This window comes from Panthera tigris, chromosome E1 (assembly GCF_018350195.1).
Source record: "Panthera tigris isolate Pti1 chromosome E1, P.tigris_Pti1_mat1.1, whole genome shotgun sequence".
In the NCBI taxonomy this organism is placed as follows: domain Eukaryota; kingdom Metazoa; phylum Chordata; class Mammalia; order Carnivora; family Felidae; genus Panthera; species Panthera tigris.
The window spans coordinates 8,604,132-8,613,347 of NC_056673.1; positions in this window are offsets into that span (position 1 = coordinate 8,604,132).

The following is a 9,216-nucleotide window of genomic DNA, read 5'->3' on the forward strand; positions in this document are numbered from 1 at the left end:
TCAGGAATTCAGCCGAGAGGTGTGAAAGATGAGTACCATTAACCAAAGAACGGGGCGAGGAGCATTCCAGGTAGAAGGAACAGCATGTGCAAAGGCACAGCGGTGGGGGAAGCACGCCAAATGCCCGGAGCATAAAAAAAAAAAAAAAAAAAAAGGCAGTGTGCACGTGTGCCCTCTCTCTAAAAAACAAATAAATAAATAAGATAAGATAAATTTAAAAACTTAAAAAAATAAGGATCCTCAGATCACAAGTGATAGCAAACCCACACAGTGGCTATCGACTGCAGTGGGAGATGGCCTGCAGGTACGGTTTGATCCAGGCGCTCACGAGGATGCTCCTAGCGTCCTGGCTCCTTTTTTGACCGAATTTTCTCTACTTGGCCCTTCCCTTTGACCATTTCAGCCCCAGGCCAGGTTCTCTTATGGAAGTAAAACAGCTGCAGCCATCCTGAGCCCCACATCGGCCCGAGGCACTGCCGAAAGAAAGCAGAGGGGTTTTTGTTGCGGTGGCCCAAGGGGAAGCCCCAAGCTTCACTCTGGTCGCTCCAGCTGGGTAACTTGTCCAGCTATGACCAAGTCGCTGCGACAGGGGGAGCGCTGGAGGATGGAATGTGTCTTTGTTGCAAGTTTTGAGAGAGAGGCACACACTGTTTCCTCCTGGAGTCGAGGTAGGAAGGACAGTAGGAACCTCAACAACAGCGGACCGAGGACAAGAGGTGCCCGGAGTCTGCACGTGCTCTTCATGGATTATCTGGTGCGTAACCCTCACAGCCACCCGAGGAGCCCTTTCCACACGTGAGGCTCGCCGCTGAAAGGTACCTTGGGCCACGTCGCCCAGGTAGTACAACTGGGATCCAGAGCCCCGACCCGGTGCCCCCGGCCACGCTGCTTGTCCACACCGCCTCCTCCGTGAGCGCTTCTGAGGCTGTCCCGTCACCGGGAGGGGAGAGCCTGCCTGAGAAGAGAAAAATCAACCCCTGCCGGAGCCAGAAAGCAAGAAAGGCGAGAAATCGGGTCCCGGACGCATCATTTGAATCCTTGGATGAAACCGGACGTCAAGCTAACAGCACCTCCACGTGAAGCTAAAACCCTCCATGAGGCTCAAACCACCGGTGGGGTAAGAGAGGCATGCCAGCAAATTCCCTGCCTCCCCACCTCTCTTTTTCTCTGGCTCCTGCAAAGGCGATCTTTCTGTTAGTTGCGACAGAAGAAAATTTAACGAACACCGGAGAGAAATACAACCCTTTCAGGCCAGAACTTGGGAAAGCCCACGCCCTAATAAACCGCAGGGTTAGGAATCGATATCGCACGCGGATCCATGCAGGGCCCACCGCTAATCCACGTATGTGAACTTGCTGAACGTTATCTGAGCTGTGCTGGAATCCAAGGACCCGGTCTGGAAAAGAGCAAAAATATGATAAATAACAATCGCCCGGACTATCGATCGGTGTGTCCGAGTTATCGAGTGAACCTTCATTTTCTTTGCCCGAGGGTGCCACTCCTGTTTTGTTTTGTTTTCTTTGGTGAAGGACATTTTAGCAACCTGGTCTGTGAGGCAGTGGGGTTCCTTCAGGCTTGTAAAGGAGAGCAGAGACTGTGCTTCCTTAATAGACTATAAAACGTTTCTAAAGAGGGACGATCTCCTTGAAAGGACTCTTGCCTTGAATGGTAACACCCTTAAGAAACAGGAGAGCTTAGACATCATCGCTCTCACAAACAGATTCTGACCCCGAGATGATATGGGGGTCCCTGGCTGGGGCACTATTTACACAGCAGACAGGGAAAACAAAATAATTTGTGATGAAGCCAGTCGCTGAAACACAAATCTCTTTCTTTTAAGCCAAGTTGTAGTTTTCTAACGACGCGGCTCTTGTGATAAATTGCGGACCGACTGTCTACACACATCACAGACGTCCTAACCAGCCATCCTCCAGGATCTTCCCAGCTCCGATCCCCCTGACAGGGACGCGAACACTCCCAGAGACACCAGAAAAGGCAAAGAAACCCGACTCCTGATCGCATTGGGTCCTGGGGTCTTAAAAATCCTGCTGGAGCCCAGCCCTAGGGGTGAATTACCGTTCTGGGGCAGGAGAATTATGCATGCAGAAGCTAGAGTAATTATGCTAATTAAGGAGACCTCTTTTGTTGTGAGACTTCCAGAGCCTGAAGCAGCTTGAGTCCCAGATAGCACAGTAGAAGGTGCTAAAAATAGGACCCTGGGGTGTGCCCCAGGGGGTGATGGCAGAGGTAGCTGGGAGGTTAATCTGGGAACAAAGAACCAATAATCTGGGAGCAAATGTTGACAAGCACCCACAGGAGGTCTAAGACTGGGAACCTCCTAATTTAAGGGGAGCCGGGGAGACTGTTGAGGGTGGAAGGGGCAAGAGGGCAAAAAGCTTGGCTAAAGGGCATCCTTTCTGGAAATCGGCGAGTGGAAAAACAGTGGGGCCCCAAAGGGGCTTTAAATAGCCAGGACGATCAAGGTTTCTCCGTTGCCGATCAGAAGGGAGGCCAATGTGCATCCAGGTGGGTGGCGGGGCAGCGGGTTGGGGGGGCAGGAAGTGGACAGACGAGGGCCCCTCTCTCAGCGGCACCCTGGAAGGGCCCACACGGGGCACCCTTGGGAAGGTGCCATTAAGCCAAGGGACCCAGGCCTACCTAAAACACTTCTGATTTGTTTTCTCTCAAGTCTGTTGAGAGAGAGAGAGAGAGAGAGAGAGAGAGAATCCCAAGCAGCCTCTGCACTGGCTCCAATGTGGGGCTCGAACCCGCGAAGCTGTGGTCTTTCTGCAAAAGGTCAATGCCAAAACCAGACACAAATGGACTAGTGGTTCACCCAAACTAACCTTGAGTGGAGAGGACATGTTTTGACCCAGAAAATAAGGAATCACTTTTTTTTTTCTTTTAATTTCTAAAACCCACCCCTCTCTCTGTGCAGGAAATCTCCATGACCAAACCTACGGTTTTCCCCAAAACAACACAAACACAGATCCTCTTTTCCGTGAGCTTGATTGTGCCCCTGGCTTCACCTCCGGTTTCCTTCTTCCTTCCCTAGTTGTGGGTCTGCAGCAAAGAGGCCACACCCCCCTTCCACCTCTCTCGTGATCATTTCCCTCTCAACTCTGAGGATCGTGACTCCCCCCCCTCACCCCCCACTCCTCACTCACTGCTTTGGGATGCCTCTGATCCCCTCATCAACGGCAGTCCACATCTTGCCTGGAATCCACGCGATTCTTGTCCGTAGTGGGGCAATCAGAATGTTATCTCAGGGTCGTAGGATCAAGCCCCACACTGGACTCCAAGCTGAGCATGGAACCTGTTTAGGATTCTCTCTTTCCCTCTGCCCCTCTCCTCCAGTCATGTTCTTTCTCTCTCTCTCTCTAAAAAATAATAAATAAATAAATAAATAAATAAATAAAAGAATGGTCTTTCTTTTGGTGGCAGTGGCCCATTAAGGGTGTGGTTCTCTAACGACTCCAAGACTGTGGGAGTGGTTCTCACCAATATCCGGGTTCCCTGGCAATCCCACTACAATGCAGATTGTTGGGCTCCACCCCCAGATTCAGCGGGTCCGGCTGGGGCCCAGAATTGCCGTGACAAGTTTCCAAGGGATGCTGATATAACTTGTCCAGGCACCACTCTTGAAGAACCACTGCTCAAATATTGTCAACTCAAGGGGCGCCCGGGGGGCTCAGTCAGTTAAGCATCCGACTCTTGGTTTCGGCCCAGGTCATGACCTCACAGCTTCGCGGGTTCGAGCCCCATGTGGAGCCAGGGCAGAGCCTGCTTGGGATTCTCTCTCTCTCTCCCTCTCTCTCTCTCTCTCTGTCAGTCCCTCACTTGCATTGTCTCTGTCTCTCTCAAAATAAATAAATAAACTTAAAAATATATATATATATCTTGTCAACTCAGGCTGTGCATTAAAATGGCCCTGGGGCTGAGGCACTTACGAAAACATAAAAATGTGGAGGCCCAACCCTAGATCAGTTTAGTGAGATTATCTGGGCTGGGGCCTGGGCTATCCCTGTGATTCTAACATTCAGTCAGGATTAGCAGTCTCTGCATTGCTTCCTTCCCTAGTTCCACTTGGTCATGCTAAGCTCTATGGTGACCAGGTGTCGGGCTCAGTCCCTTGGACCTTTGTCCTTCAAGCTTGGTATTCTTTCCCTCCACGTGGGAAATTATGAGCCCTGTCCTAGAGCGGTGGCTCTGGGGAAAGAGATAAGGTCAGCTTTGAGAGATATTTGGGATCTAGAAATAAATAGCTGTACTTAATGACCCATTAAATACAGGCACTGGAAGAGACACTTCACTTCTCTGGTAGTAAGTATAGAAATCATATTTGTAGCCCTTTCCAAATACTAGGAAGACCACAGTCAACATTCCTCCCCTGCCGTGGTTTTACACAAACATTGTGCCCAAACTTGGATCCACCAGATGGAGAAAAATTTCACTCGTATACTCAGAGATCAGAAGGCGACCTCCTTCCGGTATCTTGCCAGAAAGGTAATTAGGCCTATCTGGATATAAGATTTTGTTTTTGTTTTGTTTGTTTTACACCCTTGGAGATTTCTTTTCCTTTCTTTTCTTTTGTCCCCTAATAAGTGCAAACATCAGTGATAATGCCACACTGGCTAGTTGCGTTTTGACACCTACTTTCTTTCTCTCTATGTGCATTCACACACAAAGAGCTTTTCTCATCCTTTTCTTTTACCATTTTTCCCTCTTTGCATTCAAAGCCGTCATTGGTTCCAGGAACAGGAGATAGATCAATATTAAAACATTTATCCGTAAAATTAATGATCACAACAGATTAGATCAATAGGCAGTGAAAGTCACTTGATAAATTTCAGCCATCACAACTATTGCTGAAATAAACAGAAATGCCCTGAGCACGATAAAGACTATTATCAAAGCCCAAAATCGAACATTATGGGGGAACGTCTTCAAGCATCTGCTGTATTCAGCACTGTTTTGGCGATTCTGGCTAATGCAATAATAAAAGAAAAGAAAATGAGTGGCCTCAGTTTGGAAATGAAAAGAGCAAATCATCTTTACTTGTAGATTATATAACCATAGGCCTGTGTGAAGAAACAAACTTCAACTGAGTCCATTTGAAGATCAAATTAGCTTTATTGAGTGATTCATGCATCAGGCAGTGTCCCAGCTAGCACACAGAAGGGAGCTCTGACGAGCTGTGCAAAATGGAAGGCTGTCAGAGGCAGAAAGAGGGGGAGAGCAAGAAAAGAGAAGATGGTTTCAGGCAAGGTCACCTTCCTGTGGGGACTGGAAGGGGTCTATTAGACAGATTGCCTGGCTAGTGCTGACCAGGTAATTCCAGAATGACTGCCGAAGGTCCCATTCCCCGGACAGGCTGACACGTCAATTACGTTAGGCAATCCCCGTGTGTTGATGTGGGGCTTAGCACAAGTGACTCCACTGGGGGCCTGTTTCTTTTTTAACACACAGAACACCAAGAAAATATAGTAATGTTTTTTAAATTATTACAATCAAAGGGCAAAGTTCTTCTTAAGTTTAACAAGTACACAAAAATGCAAAAATCATCTTTTTTTTTTAAGGGTATTTATTTATTTTGAGAGAGGGAGAGAGAGCGTGGCAGAGAGAGGGAGAGAGAATCCCAAGCAGGCTCCACACTCGGCATGGAGCCCAGCACGGGGTTTGATCTCACAACAGTGACATCATGACCTGAGCCGAAATCAAGAGTTGGGTGCTCAACCGACTGAGCCCCCCAGGTGCCCCCCAAAATCATCTTTGTACCAGAAGGCGTTATTTATAGTTATTTATAGTTTTAAAAATTCCATTAATGGGGCGCCTGGGTGGCTCGGTCAGTTAAGCAACCGACTTCGGCTCAGGTCACCATCTCGCGGTCTGTGAGTTCGAGCCCTGCGTCAGGGTCTGTGCTGATGGCTCAGAGCGTGGAGCCTGCTTCTGATTCTGTGTCTCCCTCTCTCTCTCTCTCTCTCTCTCTCTCTGCCCCTCCCCTGCTCATGCTCTGTCTCTCTCTCAAAAATAAATAAAACACTAAAAAAAAAAATTCCATTAACGATCACATTAGAAACTTTCTATTTCTAAAGAATCAACTTAAACAACGGTCTATGTGAAGAACACAGGAGCAACATAAAATGTCTAAATATGTGAACGGAAAAACATAATTCACAAACAAGTCAATCTTTCTCAATACAAATAAATTTAACCTCCCATAATCCTAAAGGATTCTTTAATAAAAATGGTGAAATGACTTTAAGTTTCATATTGAAAAATCAATGTGTAAGAATTGCTAAGATACTGCAGAAAAAAATGTAGACTAAGAAAGACTCTATATGTGAATTGGTGCCATCAAAATCATATGGTACTGGCATAAGACTGATCAAAGAAATCAGTGGAAAGAGTTCAGAAATAAATCCAGGTATATATAGGAACTTAATATATGATGATGGTGGTGTTTAAGTTCAGTCATGAAAGAATGGTTTATTTTATTTTATTTATTTATTTATTTATTTATTTTTTTTTTTTGGGACAGAGAGAGACAGAGCATGAACGGGGGAGGGGCAGAGAGAGAGGGAGACACAGAATCTGAAACAGGCTCCAGGCTCCGAGCCATCAGCCCAGAGCCTGACGCGGGGCTCGAACTCACGGACCGCGAGATCGTGACCTGGCTGAAGTCGGACGCTTAACCGACTGCGCCACCCAGGCGCCCCAAGAATGGTTTATTTTATAAATGAGACAGGAATAAATGGTTATTCGCTGGCATGAAACAATGGTAGTCCCTTACTTCGGGCCACAAAAATAAACGTCAGCTAGATTAAAGAATTTGTGGAAATAATTTGAGGAATAAAGATTATTAGGGGAAATTTTAGGAGAATATTTATCTAGCCATTGGGCATGAACGTTCTCATTAAGCAAGAAAGGAACCCCGAAGCCATTTAAAAAACAAAATACATTTTATTTCAAAAATCAGCGATGTCTAAATGGCAAAGGACACCACAAATAAAGTCCAGAGGCCCTACGAGAGGCTGGAAAAAAAATACTTGCGGGGCGCCTGGGTGGCTCAGTCGGTTATGCGTCCGACTTCCGCTCAGGTCCGGATCTCGCGGTTCGTGGGTTCGAGCCCCGCGTCGGGCTCTGTGCTGACAACTCCGAGCCTGGAGCCTGTTTTGGATTCTGTGTCTCCCTCTCTCTGCCCCTTCCCCGCTCATGCTCTGTCTCTCTCTGTCTCTCAAAAATGAATAAGCATTAAAAAAAATTTTTTTTAAATACTTGCTAATATTGGAGACTCAGTGATACAATACAAAAATAGATTTTTGAAAATAAATAATAACAATAATACTAAACAAGAAATTTATCCAAGGAAAAATGCAAACAGCCAACAAACATATGAAAAGAAAATCTGACTCACCCGTGGACAGGCATATGCAAAGCCGAATGCCAATAAGATGCCTTTCTTCACCTTCCTGTTAGAAAAAATGTGAAGAATAGTGAGGAGGAGGAGAAGGAGGAGGTTGGTGGTGACGACCCTAGATTGTTCTAGATTGTTCTAGATTGTGTCAGCTGCTGTTCTAAGCCTTTTACATAGAAAAGCTCATTTGAGCCTATCAGCAACCCGAGTAGTAAGCACCATTATTATCCCCATTGTATAGATGAGGAAACCATACACACGCACCTGAGATAAAATTCTCAAGGAACAATACTCATCCTACCATTCAGAATTACTACTGTATCCTATGCTACTTTACTTAAAAATCGCCGATCAGGACCCAGTACATTGATTTTATGACACAGAAATGGTTAACCCCACAGTCTGCAGAACATCGACCAAGAGAGGTGTTCATAAAACATGAAGAACAAAATAACAAGTTTCTGAGTGACGTGTGCACCGAGATCTCGTCTGCGGAAGAAAGGAAAGAACGGAGAATGCACTCTATAAATGAGGATGTACGTTGCAGAAATGGCTACTGTGTTGGTGAGTCTAGAAAAAGGTGTAGAAGGAGGCACATCTTCCTGTTGGTAACCCCAGGGGGGCCGGCGTAGTAGGACAGAGACTTTCACTGGGTGTCACACTTTTGTTTCTTATTCTTTTTTCTTACGCAAAGAAGAATGCTTCGCTTTTGGATTTCGTTAAGAACAATTCCACAAATTAGGACAAAGGAGTTTTGTGATCTTTTGCAAACTTCTGTGCTCTGGGATAAAATCTAGCTTGTTCCAACTTTATGGCATCTCATGCTTGAACGTCCCCGTTCAACACGTGGCTCCCATTTATGAAAAAACATAAATCTTTCAATTCTACCTCTAAAACCAACCCGGAGACAGGTAAACCTGATTATGGTGACTTCTTATCAAGCTAGGAGGGTAAATGATTATTCTCACCCACAATAATAATGCGATTGGATTGAAAGGCATGGGATCTCCACGGAAAAATATCCAAGAAAAGTCACAACAGATGTTTACAGGAGAGAGGTGTAATTCCATTTTAAGACAGTTTCATTCATTCATTCATTCATTCACTCATTCATTCAACATGCACTTGATTTGATTTAGTTTCCCTTTTGACATACCCAAACTGCCACCTCTCTTTATGTTCTGCATTATACATATAATAGCTCACTGAATTGCTAGAAGCTTCTCCTATAAACAGGTTTAGGATCTCCTTTAGGTATTCCTGCAACTGAATTATTCAAGATTCTGGGGGCTTATTCAGCTCAAACATCAGATAAGCCTGGATCCTTCCTCCAAAGGTTAAAAGAGAGGAAACAATTAGAATGTTCAATCACCTTCCGGGGTTGTTGTGAGCGCTGTTTTCCAGCTCCATCTTCCGGGCACAGGCTAGGATTGTCCAATCCCGCCCACTTGGGATCTGCTTTGGCCAATAAAACGAGAGCAGAAGTGATGTCTCATTTAAGAACCCGGGGTGTGCAGCTGCCACATCCTTCTCTACCTCTGCCAAGGTAGAAATGGGCATCAAGAAACGATCTCCATCAGTCTGAGTCCTCCTGATGGACATACAGAGTGAGTGAGAGATAACCTTATGTCATGTGAAGCCACTGAAACTTCGGTACTGCTTGTTAGCACAGCATGCTTGAGCCTATCCTGACCGATACACTCCATGAGCACTTGGGTCTTACTCGCGAACTCCTGGTGTCCATTACTGTTGTTCTTCCTACTTTGCCATGGAAAGTGGACACTTTGTCCACCACGGTG